Below are 22,625 nucleotides of genomic sequence, written 5' to 3'. Positions count from 1 at the left end.
CGACTCGCGGGTGGGGCAACAGAGTCTCAGCAGGAATAGAGCTCTACAGGACAGCAATGACAACGTTTTGGTCGGGGTTGTCTACGTCTGGCAATAGGGTCAGGTTCAGGTTCAGCTTCAATTTGAGCAAGGTCATCTCCAACAGGGGGGCCCATTTCGCTATCGTCTAACCCAAGGGTCAAAGACTCTGGGCAGGAGACCAGTGGAGCAGGAGGGTCGGCTTCTGAGGATTTCACTGGACGACCTCTTCTACGGAGAGGTTGAACTGGAGCAGGGCACGGATCTTCTGGATCGGCATGGAAAGGCGTCAAGGCTGAGACATGATATTTTCCAGCAGGAACATCCGGAGTGTCGATGTGTGAAACTTCATAGGTTGTAGGGGACAGCATTTTGGTCACCTTGTAGGGTCCGTCACGACGCGGCGCGAACTTCGAAGTTATGGACTTAGACGCGTCACTTAGTGTATGCGAATCGACTAGCACAATATCACCTACTTCGAACGAAACCGAGCGGCGGTGGCAGTCTTTATACTTCTTACGTCTATCTTGGGATTGTTCATGTGTCTCGCGGGCTTCACTAAGAGCTTTACTCAAAGTTATTAGATAGGGCGTGATTTGTGGCACGAAGTTGTCCTTGGCTATGATGCTTCGAAAATCACGATTTGCGTCATCAGGAGTTCGTAACTCGCGACCGAACGTGAGGTACGCAGGAGTGAAACCGGTTGAGTCGCACTTCACAGTGTTCATCGCGAACCGTATAGCGGGTAACTTTTCAGACCAAGACGAATGGTCATTATTTGTTAGAATAGCTAACTGAGTTTTAATGTCTCTATTTTTTCGTTCGACGGGGTTAGCTTCCGGGTGGTATACAGGTATAAGGTTCTGTTGGTACCCAAAACAATGCGCCACTTGTTGCATTACCGCACTCACGAACTGAGTACCGTTGTCACTGACGACTCGACGAGGGATTCCGTATCGTAAGATTATGTTGTCTATGAAACACTTGGCGCAGGCAGCGGCAGTAGCAGATTCTAACGGGAATAATTCTACCCAACGACTAGCAGTGTCTTCCACTACCAGAATCCATGTATAACCTTGAGGAGAGAGGGGCAAAGGCCCAAATAAATCAATAGATAGCACTTCAAACCTCTGGGACTGAACAGGGGTTTGTAGGAGACCAGCGGGTTTGAGGTTAGAGACTTTATAGCGTTGGCACTCAAGACATTTACTTACATGGTCAGAGATAATTTTCTTCATTCCAGGCCAATAGTAGCGTTTTATTATTCTTTGATATGTCTTCTCCACTCCATAATGACCAGCAGTAGCGGACTCATGGTACTCATGCAGTATGTGAGGAATACGTGTACTAGCCGCTACCAATTGGGGCTGTTCTTCATCTACTTCAGGAGTATAACGGTATAATATCCCATTGTTCATGATATATTCTCTTTCTGCCCACCTCTTGAAATCTACACTTGTGTCAGAAGAGGGATCTTCTAAACATCTAATAATCTTGGCAACATCTGGATCATTAAGCTGCTCTTCTCGAACATCAGCAACACTAAGAGTTGGAAAATCTACTCTTACTAGATGAACTTCAGCTATGATGGGAACTTCTGTCATGGGAGGCCTTGATAGAGTATCTGCGATTACATTTTTTCTTCCTGTGATATATTCTATTTTTAGGTCATATGGCATGAGCTCTAAAGCCCATCGAGCTAACCGTCCAGTAGGGGACTTTAAGGTCATTAGCCATTTTAAGGCCTGGTGATAACTTTGCACTATTGTAGTAGCGCCTTCTAGGTATCCTCGAAATTTCTTCACTGCCCAAACCACAGCGAGAGCTTCTCGTTCTGTAGTGCTATAGTTTTGTTCAGCAGGAGTCAGGAGTCTCGAAGCATACTCTACAGGTCGTTCGTTCTCTTTCTCCCCCTGGAGAAGACATGCCCCCAAAGCATAATTGCTAGCATCTGTACGAAGTATATAAGGTAAATTGCAGTCAGCTTGTCGTAGGATTGGGGCGGAACACAAAAATTGTTTCAGACATTCAAAGGCCTCTTGTTGTTCTGCTCCCCAGGTCCATTTCACATTTTTCTTGGTTAAATTCGACAAAGGTTTAGCAACACGGGAGAAATTTTCGATGAATCTACGGAACCATGAGCATGTTTGCAGGAATTTTAGCAGTTGAGTAACATTTAGGGGTGGTGTCATGTTTAATATGGCAGATACTTTATTTTCACTTGGCCGGATACCCAAAGGTGAAAGGATGTGTCCGAGATATAGGACTTCCTCACAGGCGAATGAACATTTTGCTCTATTTAGACATAATTTAAATAGGCGCATCCGGTTGAATACTTGTTTCAAATCGTCTATGTGATCAGAGAAGGATGGGGATAATATTATCAGATCATCTAAATAAGCTAGGATATTCAGATTTTGAAGACCAGCACGAAATTTATCAATCATCCTTTGGAAACTAGCGGGACTGTTACACATACCAAAGGGCATGCGTCTGTAACGAAAGGTGCCAAATGGACACACGAAGGCTGTTTTGTCACGATCAGCTGTTTGTACAGAGATTTGATGATAACCATATTTTAAGTCGAGGGTAGTCATAAATCGGGTTTCCTTTGCTGCATGCAAAATATCTTCAATACGTGGCAGAGGGTACTTATCTGCACGTGTTATTGCGTTTAAGCGTCGATAGTCTACTGTTAATCTGATACCTCCATCTCTCTTAGGCACAAGTACCACGGGTGAAGCATATGGGGACTCACACTCTTCGATTATGCCTTGAGCCAAAAGTTTATCTAACTCCTGACGCAGTAATTGCCTTTTGGGCTCTGACATACGGTAAGGTGGAACAGATATTGGTACATCATCAACCAATACAATGGAGTGTTCAGCATATGGAGTAGGGTCTATATTATATACGAATAAATCAGAATTTTGCTTAACAATGTCGTTAAGATTGGATCTTTCTTCTACGGATAGAGAAATTCCTTCATCTACTCGTAGTTCTAAATGAGCAAGAGTAACGCTATTGACCTGGCAAGGAGAGCTGACCTGAGCTGGATCTGGAGCAAATGAGTAGGGGATATTAGGGACATCACCATAAAACCATGAGTCATTAGGAATGTCTAGAATGATGTTAGCTTTTCTTAAGAAGTCTGCCCCCAGTAAGGTACGACTATTTGTGTGTGTGGGCACAGAAATTAAGGAAATGATATGAGAGCGGTTTTGTAAGATAACAACTAAATCAAAGACCAAAACAGTAGTAGAAGTAGTCCTACCATCCGCTAGGGTCATGTCTACACTTTTTGTGGAAAAGGGTACCTCATCCTTCAAGAGGATATCTCTTAGCTGAGAGCCAGCAATACTGCACTGTGCTCCCGAATCAAGATAACAATGACCTACATGACCTTCAATAGTGACCTGAACAATGGGTTTAGTTGATAGGTTTGTGGCAAACTGTTGGTCGACATTAACTGTTTCAGCAAGCATAAATTCAGATACTGCTGAGGATTTACTGGATGATTTGCATTTTGGACAATTACTCTTAATGAATCCAGGAGTCTTACATCCATAACACGAAATCTGATTCGAAGTGGAAAAGGTTGGTTTAGTGCTAGTACGAGAAGTTACTAAAGGAGGATTAGGTTTGGGCTCAACCGAAGATTTTCGAGAATCTGCTTCCCTGGTTCTGGCTGCGGCCAATTTTCGACATTCATCATTCACGTGACCTGGATTTTTGCAAAAGCTACACCGTACCCGTTTTGATTCGTTTTCGTTTTTAATGTTTATTTCCGGATTTTCATACGATTCTTCAATTTGCCTCGCTTCTTTTAAGAGTTCGCTAAATGTATTGATCTTATCACGTGCTACTTTTTCACGTATTTTCCTATGCAACAAACCGTATACCATACCTAATTGAGTGGCTTCGGTTAATGTATCTGCCGGTAACTGAGCTATTATCGCGCGCGCTTTGCATACAAAAATGTCACACGGAGTTTTAGCATCTTGTTCCGTCGAAAACAGTTCCCGATATACTCTGTAGGCTGGTTTTTGAGGTCCAAAAGTCGATCGTAATAAATTAATGGCGCTGGCCCACGTGTTTACCGTATTTTTAACACCTTGAAACCACGTGGCGGCGAAACCGTCTAGCAGCATGGGTATACCCTTTAATGCGTTCGCGTCAGACACGTGGGTGCACTCTTTATAGATCTCGACCGCATCTATAAAAGCTTTTACATCAGCCCCCTTTGATCCATCGAAGCGAGAAGCGCATTTTGCTAAACTACCTGAGTCCGAAATAGGCCTTGCTATTGTATTTAATAAGGCTTGAAACTGTTCGCTTGTTAAATTTACCGAAGACATTTCTGCTGATGTTGATTCGCTTGAACTAAAAACCGTCGTCGACCTAAGCGAATAACTGTGTTTATCGTTTGTTGCCGTGATTGCAAGTTTAACACAAAAATAGTAATAAAAATTAAAGGCTTACAGTTTATGTTGCTTATTTCTTGTAAATACCCTTGAATGGAAGCTTGATATTCCCACAGGATGTTTCTGAATGGCCTAGTGGAAGATTGATATTCCCACAGGATGTTTTGAATGGTCTGTAGTGGAAGATTGATATTCCCACAGGATGTTTTTGGATGGTCTGTGCGGAGTTTCCACAGCAGTCACATACACAGTAGATTTATTGTTGTGAAGCACTAAACTAAGTGAAAATGTCCACTAATCACCTTACAATGGCGGGAGCAAAAACACTTTTTCTGTTCACAATGAAACTTTACGATTTTCACAGTACGAACTACACTTTAAACTATTTTGCCCAAGTTGGGTGCCAGTTGTGATGTGGGTATTAGTTAAAATAGTTAGGTAATGACTGTGAATATTGATTTACACGATTTTATTAAAAGGAAAAACATGTGTTACAATTTAACCTACATCTTACAACAACAAAACATATATATGTCTCTTGTCACCGTTCACTCTCGGTGGACACTGTTATGGTAACTTCGGTGGTATTCAGCCATGGAACGGTGTGGCTGTTACAACATTGAATTTAACATTTTTGTTCATGAATGCGTTGAGGTATAAAATTTTAGACAAATTTCTTCAAAATTTAAAATAAAGAATTTATATTAGAACTTAAATTTGATAGCTTTTTTACTCTTGTCATTTTCATTTTTATTAAATTACAGTAATTTGTCTTTGAAACTAAGTTCCTGAATAGTTTTCTGTTCTTTTCAAATTTCGAAGGCGTAAAAAAATTTTTTTGTATTTATCTTTAAAATATGCGATCAATTGGGCTAAGTGCCACACCTAAAATTGTTGTAATAACCGACGCGACGCGACGGAGGAATTTGTCGAATATGCTATATTATACCCCCACTGTTAAGTTAGAAATATGCTATGCTGTAGCCGTAAGCCCTAAGCCGTGTTCGTACTTCAGTTCAGTTTCAGTTATCAGTACTTCGTATTCGTTTAATTTTACTTAACGTTCGAAGTAACACATGTTTTTTTGCTTGTTTGTAGTAAGTGGCAGTAGTAGTAACTTAGTTTATAGTGATTTTAACATTACCGACAGATAAAAGACAATAATAATAAAAATAAAGCAGATAAAGCAAGAAAGAGAGACACCGGCAGTGCTTTACTTTAACAAAAGCAACTTAAAATAGTGCAAAGAGAGTATAGAATATAGAACCCACACAAACATCTTGCGACCTGCGAAAAAGGAATCAAGTGAAACGGTAAATTAACTATTCATATTTTTTGTTATTTGTCAGCTTTAATTGTGTATTAATAAAATGTAAAGAAAAATATCAATCTCTTCAAATAAAAATTGTGAGCTTCTTAGTCTGATTTTAAGTTAGTTTGGGTTATATTGTTTTAACAGAAATCTACTGCTTTTTACGGGTTAGGTTAGATTTGGTTAGGTTTGGTTACGTTATGTTAGGTTTATTATCATTGGTGTATGTTCTTATGAGTGTAGGCGCAAAATTTCGGACCGATGCTTTTTAAATGCATTAATTTTTTTTCGAACACTGAGAGAACTAATAAGTATTTTTAAAAAATTTAAACGCAGAATGAAAGACTATATTATTACCGATTATATTATATTTAGTAAGTTACAAGGGTGAACAAGATAATCAGTATGCACAATAACACATAACAAGCATATTAAGTATGATTTTTAATTTCAAATCTTCTTCTTCTAATGGCGCTACAACCCTTTGTGAGTCTTGGCTTGCTTAACAGTGTTCTTCCATTCTGCCCTGTCGGATACTTTCCTTCGCCACTGCCTGATGTTCATGGTCTTAAGATCCCTCTCTACGTCGTCTATCCATCTTTTACGGGGCCTTCCTCTTGTTCTGTTTCCTTGGGGCTTCCATCTCTGGACTACTTTTACAGCTCGATTATCTGGCATTCTTTATAGGTGACCAAGCCAGTTTAGTCTTTGTGATTTTACAAATCTGACAATATCTGCGCTCTGCATTAGTTCATCCAGCTCGTGGTTCATTTTAATTCTCCACGAACTATCGCTGCATTGGGTTGGTCCAAATATCCAACTTCAACCCGCTTCTTGCTTTTTTGTTTATTCGTCATCGTTACTAAAAAAAGCTGTAGGTAATGTCACAGAGTGACATTACCTACAGCTTTTTTTACATTACACTAGTTTTTCTTTTATTACACTATGTTTAATCAAAAGATTTTTGATTAAACATAGTGTAATAAAAGAAAAACTATTGTGTCGATGTGTCAACGAGTTTTTGCATTGACGCTGTAAGTAATGTATTATGTAATAAACTTGTCCCAAAAGGTGTGTATATACCTTATCGGCAAAGAAAGGGACCTTTTTGGAAGCGAGTAAACTGCCGGTAGAGAAAATATTTATGTTGGTGGCATTAAGCATTTTTTCATAATTTAACAGTAAAAATCACTGATATTTATTATGTTTTAGTTACGTTGTTTTAAGACTATATATATATATATATATATATATATATATATATATATATATATATATATATATATATATATATACATATCTATATATATATATATATATATATATATATATATATATATATATATATATATATATATATATATATATATATATATATATATATATACTCTTTGCTTTTTATGTAATTTTTTTTGGTTCATAATACTTTTTTTTATTTTTTCTGTATTTTTTGAATATTTTGACATTTTTACTAGTTTTCAGCAAAGAAAACATTAAAATTTGAGGCTAAGTCCACAAAGAATTGGGCATTTTTGAGGCGTTTCCGTCTTACTGAATAATTGCAGTTCCAGATTACACTTAATATTCGACAAATGGGGTAAATATTTAGTAAGCCGGAACGCCTCAAAAAAGCCAAATTTTTTGTGGACTTAGCGAAAAAGTGAAAAAAACCTCAAATTTTAATGTTTTCTTTGCTTTAAACTAGTAAAAGTGCCCAAATAATGAAAAATACAGAAAATATAACAAAAAAAGTACTATGAATCAAAAAAAAATTTCCATAAAAACAAAGAAAAGTATATATACATGTCTTAATAAAAAAAACGTAACTAAAACATATTAAATATCACTGTTTTTTACTGTTAAATTATGAAAAAATGGGTAAAATTGTTTAAAATAATAAAAATTTTTAATATTTCAAACAATATGGCGGCCATGCGCAAGAAGTTAAATTTTATGTACTTTTGACATTGTTGCCAGTTTCATCCTTTAAAGATCTAAAAACTTCATGAACATTACCTTAACACGTTCGCGGACACCTAGTTTTTATAGGGGGTCGCAAAAAACACACTTGTAAAAATCTTAAAATTTGTTATTTTTCTGTCATAAAAAAGTAGTTTCATAATATTTTAGAATGTTTAGGATGTTTTTTATAAAAAAAAAACAAGGTGCGGTAAATGCCGCTATGTCCATATATGTCACAAAAGTTGTGCAACTGGATAAAGCGGTACATGCCGCTCTCGAGTAGTAAATGCAACTAAATCTTTATTTCTGTAAAAAATAATAAAGAAATATCCTTATAACGAAAACATAATACCGAGATACGCTTATATTAAAAAATTTAATTTTTGTGGTACAGTTCAAAACACGGTACAATGCAGTGCTGGTTTATCGGCACACGTTTTACACAAGTATCTGGTTTCCTTGCGGTTTTTGTTTCGTAAACACCACTTGCACCTCACATGATGAGTTTTGCGGTGTCTCCGTAGGGTGTGGAATTAAATCTGGAAAGTGTTGTTCATTGTTAGGGTTGAAAACTATATTCGCTTCCATTCGAGGTCGTTTTTTACCGTGCAAAGCTCCCTTATGCATTAGTTTTCTCCCATCATTCATATCTTCTGGAATGTTCAATAATTCTCTTACCAAATTTTCTCTGCATTCCAAAAGGGTCAGTTTTACATTTTTGTGCTTCTTCATTGCATAGTAGGAATTTCATATAGCTACATCCAGTAAGTGAAACATCACTTTTTTGTACCACCTGATAGTTTTCTGTGGAGAAGAATAATAACTCACAATTTTTTTTTTGTGGCATTGACTTTCGTCATTCAGCCAGTCTCGAAAGGTTATAATATATTCCTTAAAAAAGTATACACAGATAAGTACAGATTATTTCTCTCAGACAAATGCACAGCGATATCCCTAAAACGAAATAGACGAATAATTAATAGAAGAACACGTCGAAGGAAAATACAAGGACACTCGCTTCTCGTCTAGGGGTCCGCCAAGACATTTATTTTAACAGACAAACAATACTGGACCATGGATAAGGTATTGATATATATACATATATCAATATATATATATATATATATATATATATATATATATATATATATATATATACTCACCATTTAATCAGTCCTAGCTATTCCTGACATATACTCATTGTACCTGGCAACTTCTTCAGGTTTTATTACTGTCTTTCCAAACCTGTTCTGTACATTTATAAGTTTTGGGTGATATTTGGTTGTTATGCAGAGTACTTCCCTTTTATCCTTCCACTTTGAAATATAGATGCTACCGTCTCTTCGCCATTTGTGTTCTCCTTTCTTTAGATTGGTGTTTACAAGAGCTTTTGGATTTCCTTTTCTGTTTCGTCTAAGAGTTCCTGTAGAATGAGTTTTTCTTTTCAAAAGGGATTTTGACAGCAAAATGCAGTTGTAGAAGTTATCAAGGAATAAATCGCCTTTATCCAAATAAGGTTCCATAAGTTGCAGTACTAACGACTCAATTTTAGATAATCCTTCTACATCTTCGGATTTTCCTTTATAAATTTTTATATTCAATACGTATCCGTCTACTGTAGATAGCTCGTAGAACTTAATGCCATATTTCGCTTTTTTTCCTTTGATATACACCCGAAAACTCAGACGACCACGAACGGGAAGCAAAGATTCATCTAGTGACATTTCTTCTGCAGGGTAATTAGCTTTTTGAAAATTGAGTAATAGTTTATCGAGCAGAGGATTGACTTTTTTCAGTGAATTAGTTCCTGTTGTTTCCTCTTTACAAGAACAGCTAAAACACCGCAGCATTTCTTCAAATCTTCTACCAGATTGGGTGTAATGAAAAACTGGTGCATAATAAAGTGGATTCATTGAAAACAACTTCCTTACAGAGGGGTATTTTATTTGACCCTGTAATATGCATATAGCTAAAAATGATTGAAGTTCCTCCATAGTAAATGGCCTAATGTATGCTTGTCTGCTGTATTTTTGCTTGGGCCTATTTACATTAATCAATATTTCAATGTATTTGTTCATTGAATCAAGAATTAGCTGCATAATTTCTTGATCCCAAAATTTAAAAAAATAGTCTGTAGCTTTAGGAGTATCTGTGTCAAAATTAAGATGAAGGCCACTTTGGGAATTGTCAAACAAAAATATCTGGAATATCTGCGACAATATCATCCCACTCGTTATCAGTTCCAATATCGCCCACCTCTAGCAAATTTTGTATATCATTACCTGTTTCGTCATTTTCTGGCTCAACTCTGTCTTCGTAATTTTCGTTTGAAAACAGATTCTCGTTTGCCAACGAATCTTCACCACTACTGGATTGATATGATGGATCTTGTAAATCATCATCAGAGCTATAAGGTTCTGATTCAGAACTTTCAAATTCATCTGTGCTCACTTCATCCATAAGTCCAAGAAGCCTTGCTTCTTCTCTAGAATCCATTTTCTGTAAAAACAAAAAATAGTATATTTACCGAAAATATAACCTCAACATTTTATTACTGCCTCAACAAATCTAGTCAAAATAAACAAAACACCAACAAAAACAACAAAAATGAAGTGATATAGTACCACGTGCTCGCCGCCTAACACACGTCTAATATTTCAAAGCTAAACTGACCGACACGGACAGTTCACAATATTTTATGTTATTTGCTGGGACACCTAAGGTGTTTGAATAGTATTTCATGTACAAAAATGTGCTTGGTAAGCCGCTTTGAGTTTTGGCCGTTCTCAACATTAGACGGGATATCGCGCTTTGTCCCAGAAAGTAGAGCGGCATATGCTGCTTTGTCCGCGAAGGTGTTAATTAAAACAGGTGGATGCAATCTTAATAAACACGTGCAAAAAGATTACCCGTTAACCATCGTCTTATTTTATTATTAAAAATGTAAACCAATAAACCAAATCTAACCTAACACTGGTAAAAAAAGCAGTAATAAGAATAAAATGTTATAATATAATTAAAAATAACAATTTTTATATTTCATAAGAAAACATGAAATTAAAACTAAACCAACGTAACCAAATCCAACCTAACACTGGTAAAAAAAAGCAGTAATATAAATAAATAAAATGTTATAAACTTTGTTTTATATAAATTTTTATTTTTCATTAGAAAACATAATTTTGAATAACTATGGCAACACTGGTTAAAATTACCCTTCTTGACAATAAGAAACAGTTGTCATTCCTGTCATGTGTCATTTCATGTTGTTTCATGGTAAATAATGGCGGTGGCTTTTAAAAATCGGGAATATTTCTCATGGAAATTACATAAAAAAGAACGTTTTGCACCGAATAAAAATTATTGCGCAATCATTAGTAAGTGAAGCAGAATTCATTGATATAAATTCCATCTTCGTAGACATGGTTCCGGCTTATTACACTAGTACCGAATTTGGTTTTACACGATGGTACTCCAGTTCATAACACTGCTCTTATTTACAATCATCTAAAAGATAACTTTCCTACGATGTAGATAGGCAGAGGGGAACCAACTGTTAGGCCACCTCGATCTGTATTAGGATTGTTGTGCTTATTTCTTATATTTTTTTTTATTTATTTTGTTAGGATACCTCCATCTGCATTATTTGCCCGATATTTTTTTTATTTTTCTGTAAGTCTGTGTTGCTGTGTTAATATGTTTTAGTTTCTTTTCTATAACTTCTTTTACTTTTATAAGTTGTTGGTTAGTTGGGCTTATTACTTCTATTTTTTTCTCTAATTTATTTAATCATTTTCTGAATTCTTCTTGTTATTCTTTTGCGCGTATTTATCAAACAATAATAAATATTTGGACACACATTGAAATCCTTTATTTTGAAAGATACATTGACGCTGAAAATTAAGAAATGATCTCAAAATACTCATAATCATAGTTAAATCCATTTATCGTCTATTAAATGTCTACATCTTATATTTACAAGCGTTTTATATCTAGTTCAAGCTGAAAAAATAAAATATAATAATTCAATCAACAGCATTCATTCAAAGTTAGTAAGATATTTAATTTGCTTTTTTTTTAGGTTCGCCATTTGTAAGTTCCGGCATGGCATCTTCTAATATCTTTTCGATCCCTACTTCGATGCGACGACTCCCAGTAACGGCACTATTCTTTTTGGGAAATCAGCGTATCTTAGTTGCCGAGTTCGAAATTTAGGAAATAAATCAGTGAGTAGACTACTTTATGTAATTAAAATATTTAAGTCGGGATAAATAAGATACTGGCTGGGGGATATAATTCAATTAATATTTTTACTAACGTTTTACAATAAATATTGTTTTTAAGAATAATTCAAACTTAACTATAAAAAGCAATTTTTTTTTAAGCTTGTATGAAGCTTCCATACTGGCGTTGTATTTCCTATGTATCCAACGATGCTTCCCGATGAGCCTTCCCTCTTGTATGTATGCTTTAAAGCCTGTTTCTTCTTCAATATTAGCCTCCTAAATTGTTTAAATTATCGCACCATCTTTTTCTTGGTCTGTTAATACTTCTTCATCCATATGGTGACTTATCTTGTGCTAGTCGTACTATCCTATCCTCTGTCATTCTACTAATGTAGTCGTTCCACTCCTGTTTCCGTTTTGTCACCCATCACCCATTTATGTCTTCTATATTTCATGCTTTTAATGTTTTCGCTTCTGTGTAGAAGTATTTTCATCTCTGTTGTTTCTAGTAGTCGTCTCGTTTTAGATGTTTCAGGTCTTGTCTCCGCCGCGTATGTTAATATAGATCTAATTGCAGCTTTATAGATTCTTGTTTTTATTGTATTTTTGTATAGAGATTTTATGTATTTTATAGATCCCGTAGCTTTACTTGCTTTTAAGCTTTGTTGTGGTAGTTCTCCTTCAACATCTCCTTAACTACTTATATCCATTCCCAGATATCTAAACCTTGCTTCCTGCTTTATTATTTTCCCATCAATTTCGATTGTACATCGTAGTGGGTATTTAGATGTTGATATTATCATATTGTATTTCTTGTCTATTGTATTGAAGATGTGTGTTAATCTTTGGAGCTCGTTTTCTGTCTCGGTGATTATTGCGACGTCGTCTGCATAACATAATATTTGGATTTCTTTCTTCCCCATTCTGTAACCATGCCCTTTACGTACTGCGTGTATTATTTCGTTCATTGCTATATTAAAAGAGAAGTGGGCTTAACGAGTAACCCTGTCTGACTCCGCTTTGTTCTGGTATCCACTGTGTTAGTTTTCTATTTATCTTTGCCCGTATTCGATTATGGAAGTAGATGTTTTCGATGGCTTGTATAATATTGATTGGTATGTTTCTTTTATACAATAGGTGTAAGACGTCTTCTACTGGGATGCAATCGCCTTTATCAGTTATAGTACAAATACGGCGGCTACGCAGGATCTTCCGGATCTGAATACTTGTTGTTTATCTGATAAAGTTGTTAGTTTATTGATTTTGTTGGTTAGGACTTTTGTGGTAAGCTTAAGTGCGGTGTTCAGTAGATTTATACCTCTATAATTCTTTATCTCCTTTCTTGAACATTGGTATCATTATGATGTTTCTCCATGCGTCTGTTATCTTGCAGTGCAATATTAGTTTTTGTTTAAGTTTTGTCATCTCTAGGGTTATACTTTCTCCTCCGTGTTTTAGAAGCTCTTTGGTTATTCCGTCTGGTCATGGTGACTTTTGATGGTGCTATTTTTGAGTGAATTTATGGCTATCTCTATTTCCTGAAAACCGATTTCTATTTCGTATCTTTTTAATTCAGGTACATTATGGTGTTTAATTATTATTTTTCTTTCCTTTAAACAATTCCGTCAGGTATCTTTCCCATTCGTTTGCTGGTATGTTCCAGCTTGCGTTTATATCTTCGATGGGTTCTATTTGTTTCAGCTGTATCTTCTGTGCTAGCTTCCTTTGGTACATTTTTCTTGCACTTGTTCCACAGTGATTCTATATTGAGTTTTTTTTCGGGGAATTTCCTGTAGAAAATGTTTTGGTGTTATTTTAATTCTTATTTTTGCTAGTTCTAGTTTGTGTTCACTCCCTGCGTCTGCTGAGTTTAAAGTTCGGATATCTAGAATCTGCTTTGGGTGGATTTTTCTATTAGTGACTATACAATTAATCATAGATTTGTGCCCCCTGGAGTTTTCAAATGTACAGTTATGATAATATGAGCCAACAATCTCTGTAATTTTTACATTTATTTTTATCTCTTTTTTGTGTCTAGAGCTTATATACGCCAGGTTTTAATCTTCTGAAATATTTTATTGTTTGATTAGATATTTATCAAAGATCTCTGCTAACAATTCTGTTGGTATTGACTGTCCGAGTTTTATCAATTTAATGGGTATCTTTACAGGCTCTGTAACTTTCCCGTATTTCATTTCCTTTAAGGTTCGTCTTATATCGTCCACGTTGCTTAGTTTTACTTTTTCTTCTTCTATTGGATCTGTTCTAATGTTTGTATAATTTATTTCACAATATCATCTTGCGTCCGTAAATAGGGATTTGTAATATTCTTCTCACTCTAACCTACCTACGGGGTTTAATCTCTCTGTTCCTTTGTGATCTTTTCTGAAGTTTATTATAAACTTCCAAGCTTTAAATACTCCAGTTACATCCGTATATCTGTTTATTTCTTCACATTTTTTGTTCCACGTTTCGTTTTTTCTGTTGGTCACAGTGTTCATAACTTTCCTATTACAGTAAGTGTATGTTCTCCAGTCTTCTAGATTTTGTGTTTGGAGCCAGATTCGATAGGCTTTCTCTTTAGTATCTACAAACTCTCTTATTTCTTGTGACCACCACTCCGGATCTTGATGTCACACAGTTTCCTATAGCCTCTTGTTATATTTGTTTATACTCATATTTCTGGATATTGTTTTTTATATTGATGGTCGCTGTTATTTTCCCGGTATTTAACTAACACATTTGCTATAGTTAAGTCATCCCATCCGCACTCCGCTCCCCGATACACCCGTACATCCATAATTTGTAGATTTGAGTGTTGACGTATGATGACATATTCAACAAATAAACTTAGCCCTCTTCTTGTCTGTGTCCATGTATATTTCTATATGTCTTTATAAGCGTAGAATCCATTTGTCACATTTATGATTTGTCCGATAAGCTCTCACATAAGCTAAAAGGTCGCACATCGTTTTAATTTAAAATAGCTTCTCCCTACTTCCTAATAATCTGAATGTTGTCTCTTCTTCCTGCTGTAGCATTTAAATCTACCAGGATGAATACTTCCTTGTTTTTCTTAATTCCTTCAAATACTGCCATTAGATTATCATCATCGTTTTAATCCATCCATATTCCGAGGCAAATTATCGAAACTTTTAGTATATTTAAATCGTTTTCCGAAGCACGAGTTTTATGTTCGGGGTTTTTCTCTTAGCCGATCTGTTTATCCATTATAAGATTACGAAACAGTAGACTACAATAGTCTTGATACCACTGTTTAAGAGAATACACACGCGTTTATATTTATTGTTAAAGATAAGTAAAATTACTTAAGTTGCTCTTTATCTCTTAAATTTCTACTCCTTTGTCTTAATACTAGTTAACTAGTTACACCTACTTTTGCATACTATAAAACTTTCTCCTCAGTTTTTTCATAAAGTAGCTCAATTTTGTTAAGTTCAGATAGGAATTAAGTTCTGTGGGGTATAGCACGGACTTTTGTCTGGGAAAACGGGTGCATACCACAACGTCAGTAATACTCTGCGCAGCCGGCATAAATGGCAACCGAATTCCACAATATTATTGAGATGATGACTTACTTTCAAAAACGAAAACTAGCTCCATAAACTATTAAAGAATTCCACAATTCCAGCAGGGTCCTTTTTTAATTTTTTTTGGGGATTGAAGTATTTATTACTAATTAATTCCATCCAGGTACCATTGTCATTTGTGAATTTCGTTCTTTCCCAGCTTTAAATATGGTATTTTTAGGGGATTAAATCACAATTGATTGTAATGAGAATTGCATTTTACAATAATTTTGACGATTCGACATCCAGTACAGAAATCTTTTTGAAATAATTTATAAATTAAGAAATTATGTTAAAATATAAACTTCCATTAATTTGGTACGAAGAGCTAATTGGTAAGCATTTTGAAACGTTAAAATAAATGTAAAATGAAATTCTCATTACAGTCCATTATGGTGTAATTGCAAAGAAATACAATATCTGGATACTTTCCATTTTCCATTGTTTTTTAATTTAAATTTCCAGACTTCTATACTTAGTGATCTTTTCATTGTATTTAACATGCAGATTGTTGTTGTTAGATATCATCACTACACCAGTTAATATTGTCCAGATTTAGCCACCTCTTCAGGACGTGATTTATTTTTTTGTTGGGTTGGCTTCTGTCGCTGCATTGGATCTACTGGTGGTTCGCTTCGTTGGATATGTCCCGCGGAGGAGGATCCTGGATAATCAGAGGCGAAAGGGTTGTTGAACTAAAACGGTCCTTTTTAGAATTTTATTAGCGAAAATATATAGTTATAAATTGACTGAATTTAATTAATAAGTATATGAATTGTAAATCGCGTTAGGACAGTTGTGGCTGTATCCTCTGCAATAGACAGTTATCATTGTGCAATGAGATCGGGAAACCACAGAAACCCTATCCCTCCCTGTCTATCGAGCTCGAAGTGAACATTTACTGATTATTGCTGCGATAAAAGAGTGGAATTGCTTCCAGGGTGTTAATGTATTCATCAGGGAGTTCGTTGCTGGCAAGGCCCAGTAATTTAGTGGGTAGGATAGGGAGTTTGGGTTTAGGACGTCTTTTGAATACATTATCGATGGATGAGTAGGTTCTGAAGTTTTGGCCACGGATGGTTTTGATTGTGTAACTACTGCTCAGAGAGGAGAGCCTCTCATTGATGGGTTGGATGTTCTACAGTTGATGAATGAGGGCGGAGAGGTAGTCATACCGTTTGTTGTTTACTCTACGCAGGATTCCCCGTTCCAATCCCAGCAGTCTTTGTGTGAGGTGGCAGTTGAACAAGATATAAAGATTAAATCTATATTCAATCACCGACCTGATAAATGTTTTGTATGTATGTATGAGTGTATGTGGGTGTGTCCGTGTCAAAAAATAATTACCCATTGTCATTTATAAACAAGGAATTTTACAAGACTGGAGAAGTGAAACAACAAAACGTCACAAGTAATCCAGAAACACTCACAAGAAGAGATTCAAAGATGACAATAATACCATATTGAAAGGACTTAGAAGAAAAATTAAAAACTAGAGGAAATAAGTACATCACATTATCATCAGCTGTTTTGAGTCCACTGCTGGACATAGGCCTCCCGTAAATAATTCCAATGCATTCTATTTTGAGCACCCTGAATCCAGTTGTGCTGAATGCGCTTGATGTCATCTGACCACCTTGTTGGAGGACGTCCTCGATTACGATAAACATCGTGTCTAGGTCTCCATTCAAATATCACAACTACATCACGTCAACATCACAATAACATAAAAAAAAAAACAATACACTAAGATATTTCATGTCCAAAACCAAATCTAACAACAGAAGATTTCTATGTACGGAACATACATCAAAAACAGAGGCTTAGTAGAGAGAAGCTAAAACTTAGTGTTAGCCAAAATTTGATCTTAGGCTCCTGGCGATCATGTTTTCTATTTCAAACTATTCAACACCTTATCTTTCGTTATTGGTTAACAAATTTGATAATGTTTAATATTTTTGGTTTTAGGTATCATGGATCAGACACAGAGATATTCATCTCCTCACAGTGGGAAGCTATAAGGCAAATTAATATTTAAATGGGAATAAGCTACAATTAAAGTTAGTTTATTGACGTTTCAATTTCCACTTCGAAATTATTAGTAAATTACTAATGTTTATATTTTGAGAATGATTTCCGAAACGGAAATTGAGAGGTCAATAAACTAATTGTAACCTTTATTTGTGGCTTATTCCCATTTAAATATTAATTACTTTTGAATGCCACAAGAACATTATTTTAGTTTTCACGCAAATCACCATCCTGAAACAGATGACTGGACTTTCCAGATCAGATGGGCTCAAAAGAGAGAGGCTGGTACTTATGAATGTCAGATTAGTACCTAACCAGTAAAAAGTCATTTCGTCAACTTAAATGTAGTCGGTAAGTTATTTTACTATTTTATCAGTGTTTTGTTAAATTTTTTTAATGCATTATACTAGGGGTATAAAGAAGATAGAAAAACAGAATCTTTAATATACATTTATTACAAGATTAAGATTAAGATTAAGATAAAAAATTATCTTAGCATGTAAAATTCAGCATAAAACAAGTCGCGTTAACAGCTTTGGAAGAAGTTGTAAATATAAAATATAACTGAAGAACAAAAAAGTTCTCCCAAAAGTTAGACCTAGAAATTTTATTTCTTTTGACTGTTCTAAAGGTAAATTATGACTAGTTGTGAGGTGTGTTTTATTTTTGTTAAAAATAATGTATCGTGTTTTTTCAATAAAAAAAAACAAATTCCGTTTTTATCGTTCAATTATAAAGCCGATTTAAGAAACTCTTTATAATTTTAGTTGCTGCCATTACATTATTCGATTTAGTATAAATAAAAATGGCATCTGCATAAAAACTAGCTTTAATGGATGCTTTAATTAAATTTATACTACTATTAAAAGCGATTAAGCATAAAGTTGGACTAAGAATCGAACCTTGAGGAATTCCATTGTCTAGTATCTTAGAAGATATATCAAATATAGATACTACTTCAAATACCAAAAGCTGCGAACATAATACATGCGGCACAAAACAGAGAAACCCATCGTTTGATGGTCGCCAACCTTCGGTAGAAGACGGTACATAAAGAAGAAAAAGTATCTTAGATAAGCTTGTAACATCATTAATTCTAACTTGAATTGAGCGATTAAAATAAAAAAATTATAAATGCAAGTATGTGACCTTGAATGCCAGTATCTTTCAATGTTTGTAGAATACAGTGCCTCCATGCCCTATCGTAGGCTTGGGTTATATCGAAAAATATTGCAATTAGTTTTTGGATATTTGCAAAAGCTTCATTAATTGAAGTCTCTAATGCAACGTGATTATCTTATGTGGATCTACCTCTTCGAAAACCACTTTGGAAGGGAGTAAGAAAATTATTATTTTATAAGTACCATATAAGGCGGAGGTTTAAAATTTTTTCTAGGATCTTGCACATGCAACATGTAAGAGAGATGGGTCTGTAAGAGGTAGGGTTGTCTTTTGGTTTGTTAGGCTTAATAATGGGAATGATTATTGCTTGAGACCAGAGGTCTGGCAATTCATGCTTTAGGAAGCAGGTATTAAATAAATCTAACAGAATTAATTTGGCTTCGAATGGTAAGTTTTTTATGAAGACTGGTAGAATATCATCTGGTCCTGCAGCTGTATTTTTTATATTTGAAAGAAAACTCTAACTCTTGAAGAGTTATAGGAGCATTTAAGGGGCTGTCAGAGTTGTTAATGAGGATTGTAGAAGCTTCTATGTTTTTCTTGTAAATTAGGGATTCATAAGAAATATTTTTTTCGCTATCAGCTAAAGCGATTAATTTATTATTGTGTGTTAAGGTGTTAATATGTCTATAAGAATTAGAGCCTTTAAGTTTACGAATTTTAGTCCAGATTATGTCGGAAGGTGTTAAAGAATTGATAGATGATACGTACCATCTCCAGGTGTGATTGCTAGAAGATAGAGCAAGTGCTACTTCATTGTTCCACGAAGGTACTGGAGGTCTTTTTCAGAGCTTTGTTTTACCTATATTATTTAAAGCTGCTTCTATAAATATCCTGTTTAAGGAGGTAATATTAGAGTTTATATCATCACTTGGATGATAGTTTTTAATTTTCTTTTCAATCTCGACTTGATAAGACGACCAGTTTGCATTCCTTAATTTCTAGGATTAATAGATTGGAAAATTAGGAGATCGAATTGCATTTAATGATATGCAGATAGGAAAGTGATCACTGTCATATAACGATTTTAAAGTATTCCACGTGAAAAACGTTGATAAGGATTGACTACATAATGATAAATCTGTGGCGGAAAAAGAGCCGTTATAGAAGTTAAATCTGGTAGGTTCCCCTGTATTAAGTAATAATAAATGAGAAGAGTCAATAAGATGTTTTATTAGGTTACCGTATTTGTCTGTTTTCGAGCTTCACCATGCAGAATGATGACAGTTCATATCCCCTAAAATTATTTTTCTGTGTGGAATTTGATCAAGAAGGTTATTTAGTTCTTATAGGTCTAGCTCGCTAGGATGTGGTAAATAAATGTTGGATATATTAATATGTTTTTAATATGTAATACTCACTGCTACAGCTTCGAGATTAGTACTTAATGCAATTGGCTTAGCTTCTAGGTCTGTACTTAACAAAGATAGCTACTCCGTCACTGGCCTATTGTGCTAGTCTGTTTTTTTTTTGAAAACATTGGTAATTTCGAAGATTTATATTAACTTGTTTAAAATGAGTTTCTTAAAGACATAAGATCTTTGGGCATAATTCATTTATTAAAAGTTTTAATTGTTCTAAATGAGTATAAAACCCATTAAGATTCCACTGTAAAATAAAGGAATTGGACATGTTATAATTCTGCCTGAGATAATTGTTCATCTGTCTCTTCTGTGGAAGAGATATTATTGGGGTTTAGTTTATTTTAATATAGTTATATTATTTTTTAATTTTGATTTGTGGGTATAAGTGTGAACAAAATTAAGGATTTCAATTAGCTCAGCAGTTTCATTCAAGTAATCTTTTGAAATTATTTCAGGATGTTTGGCATATATTGTGTTTTTTAGAAAGTCACATATTTCGTTATAGTTTAGGATAAACGGTGGTGATCTGTTTTCTATTTTGTCTTTAATTGACTCTAGTGAAAGTAAAAGTTCTTTCTGTGGTAATTGTGCGGTAATTTCTGGTTGCCTTTTTTGACCTTTTTTTTGTTTGCTTACTATAAGAGAAGTAAATATCTGTGAATCGGTCTGTGGGGTATTTTCGTTAATGTCTGGAGAAGATGAGATGAATATTTTTAGTTGATTAGGGACGTTTGTAGTAATTGGATTTGGAGTTATTTCTACTGGAGTAGGATTTCTGATGTTGTTTGAGGTTGATGATATTGGGGTTTTTAAGAAAGATATTTCACTACTATTACTTACGGATCCTGTCAGGATATCGTCAGTTTCCATAATTTGTTCTGTTTGGTTATTAGAGGATACTGTAATTAATGTGTTTTGGGAAGATCCTGAGTGTACAATAGAAGTAATGAGGTTTGCTTGGTTAGAGTATTCAGCTTCCTGATGACCAATAGTCTTGCATTTTATACAGCTAAATTCTTCTATAGAAACGTATAGTCCATAATTGGTATTGTCATAAGAGATAGTGATAGAATCAGGAATATTGTCTAAAGGTGTAATAAATATTTGTCTTCTAATACTCAAGACATGATTGTATTTGCTTTCAGGCATACCTACTCTTAGGAAAGTCATTTTTGAGACGGAGTTTATACCCATCTGATGTAATTCTTGTTCAATTGACGTGTTTGGAACAGTAGGACAAGCATTTGATATGAGTAGTCTTTGAGATGGAGAGATAAGTATTCTTATTTCTACTTGAGTTTCTTACTATTTAAATGGGAATAAGCTACAATTAAAGGTTAAAGTACGTTTATTGACGTTTCAATTTCCACTTCGGAAATCGTTCTTAAAATACAATCAAAAAGGTTTGTATTTTGAGAACGATTTCCGAAGTGGAAATTGAAACGTCAATAAACTTACTTTAACCTTTAGTTGTGGCATATTGCTATTTAAATAGTAATTACTTTAAAATGCCACAAGAAAATAGCTTCAGAACAATATTAAGAAACCGTTATGGGCCCAGCGTTATTCAAAATTTTTTTGTATTTTGAGAACGATTTCCGAACTAGAAATTGAAACGTCAATAAACGTACTTTACCCTTTAATTGTGGCTTATTTCCATTTAAATAGTAATTACTTTAAAATGCCACAAGAAAATAGCTTCAGAACAATATACTTGAGTTTCTTTTATTTTAACATATTTATGGGAATATAGCAGTGAATCAACTGCATTTTTAAATCAAAGATATAGACATTCTATTGTTGGCAATTCTGGAAGCAAATGATACGTTACGTGGACCAACTAATAAACCAACGGCTATAATGTAGTTATGAACTTTAGTTCCTTCAATACTAGAAAAGAATATTTAAACATTTTAAGACAAGTAGCTTAAACTACCACATTAAGAATATTTATATACATACTAACATATCCTTCTTTTAGGTGAAATCCTAGCTGCAATGCAAACAGGCTCCGCTGGATTGTCCAACAGCTTATTCAACACCTTCGCTCTCATAATAGTTTCTTACATATACACATCCTGCTGTTTTAGCCACCTTGAAATAAACCAAGGAAGTTGAAGGATCTGTGGAAAATATAAATTCGTAAATAGCTGCATATTCTTCTTAATCTTAAGTAAAACATTGTTAATGCAATCTGTTTTGTCGGAATATCCCTTAAAGACTAAAATACTAGTGGTATATATATATATATATATATATATATATATATATATATATATATATATATATATATATATATATATATATATATATATATATATATATATATATATATATTGTTATGATGTGTTTTTTGTTTTTTGTTTGAATGATGAGCAATGAGTATTTTTAATAATATAATATATAGGGTTTTTATCGCGGTTCTCAAAGAATTAGCTTGTAAGTACTTTTTTTTAAATTATCTTTATTATAACTATTATGAAACACACATATATATCTAACCTAGTCAATGTAAA

The 22,625-nt window shown here is 34.4% G+C and overlaps 1 long non-coding RNA gene across 1 annotated transcript; it reads left to right on the top strand.

Annotated features, from left to right (window-relative positions):
* Positions 1 to 5,499: 5,499 nt before the first annotated feature.
* Positions 5,500 to 22,256, top strand: LOC140452966 (uncharacterized). Its single transcript, XR_011952263.1, has 4 exons — positions 5,500 to 5,755; positions 11,798 to 11,942; positions 17,501 to 17,914; positions 22,091 to 22,256. It is a non-coding gene; the product is annotated as an uncharacterized lncRNA (long non-coding RNA).
* Positions 22,257 to 22,625: the final 369 nt, after the last annotated feature.

Source organism: Diabrotica undecimpunctata, chromosome 11, assembly GCF_040954645.1.
Source record: "Diabrotica undecimpunctata isolate CICGRU chromosome 11, icDiaUnde3, whole genome shotgun sequence".
Taxonomy (NCBI): Eukaryota; Metazoa; Arthropoda; class Insecta; order Coleoptera; family Chrysomelidae; genus Diabrotica; species Diabrotica undecimpunctata.
The sequence above is the reverse complement of the archived record's forward strand: the minus strand, read 5'-3'. Positions and strand labels throughout refer to the sequence as shown.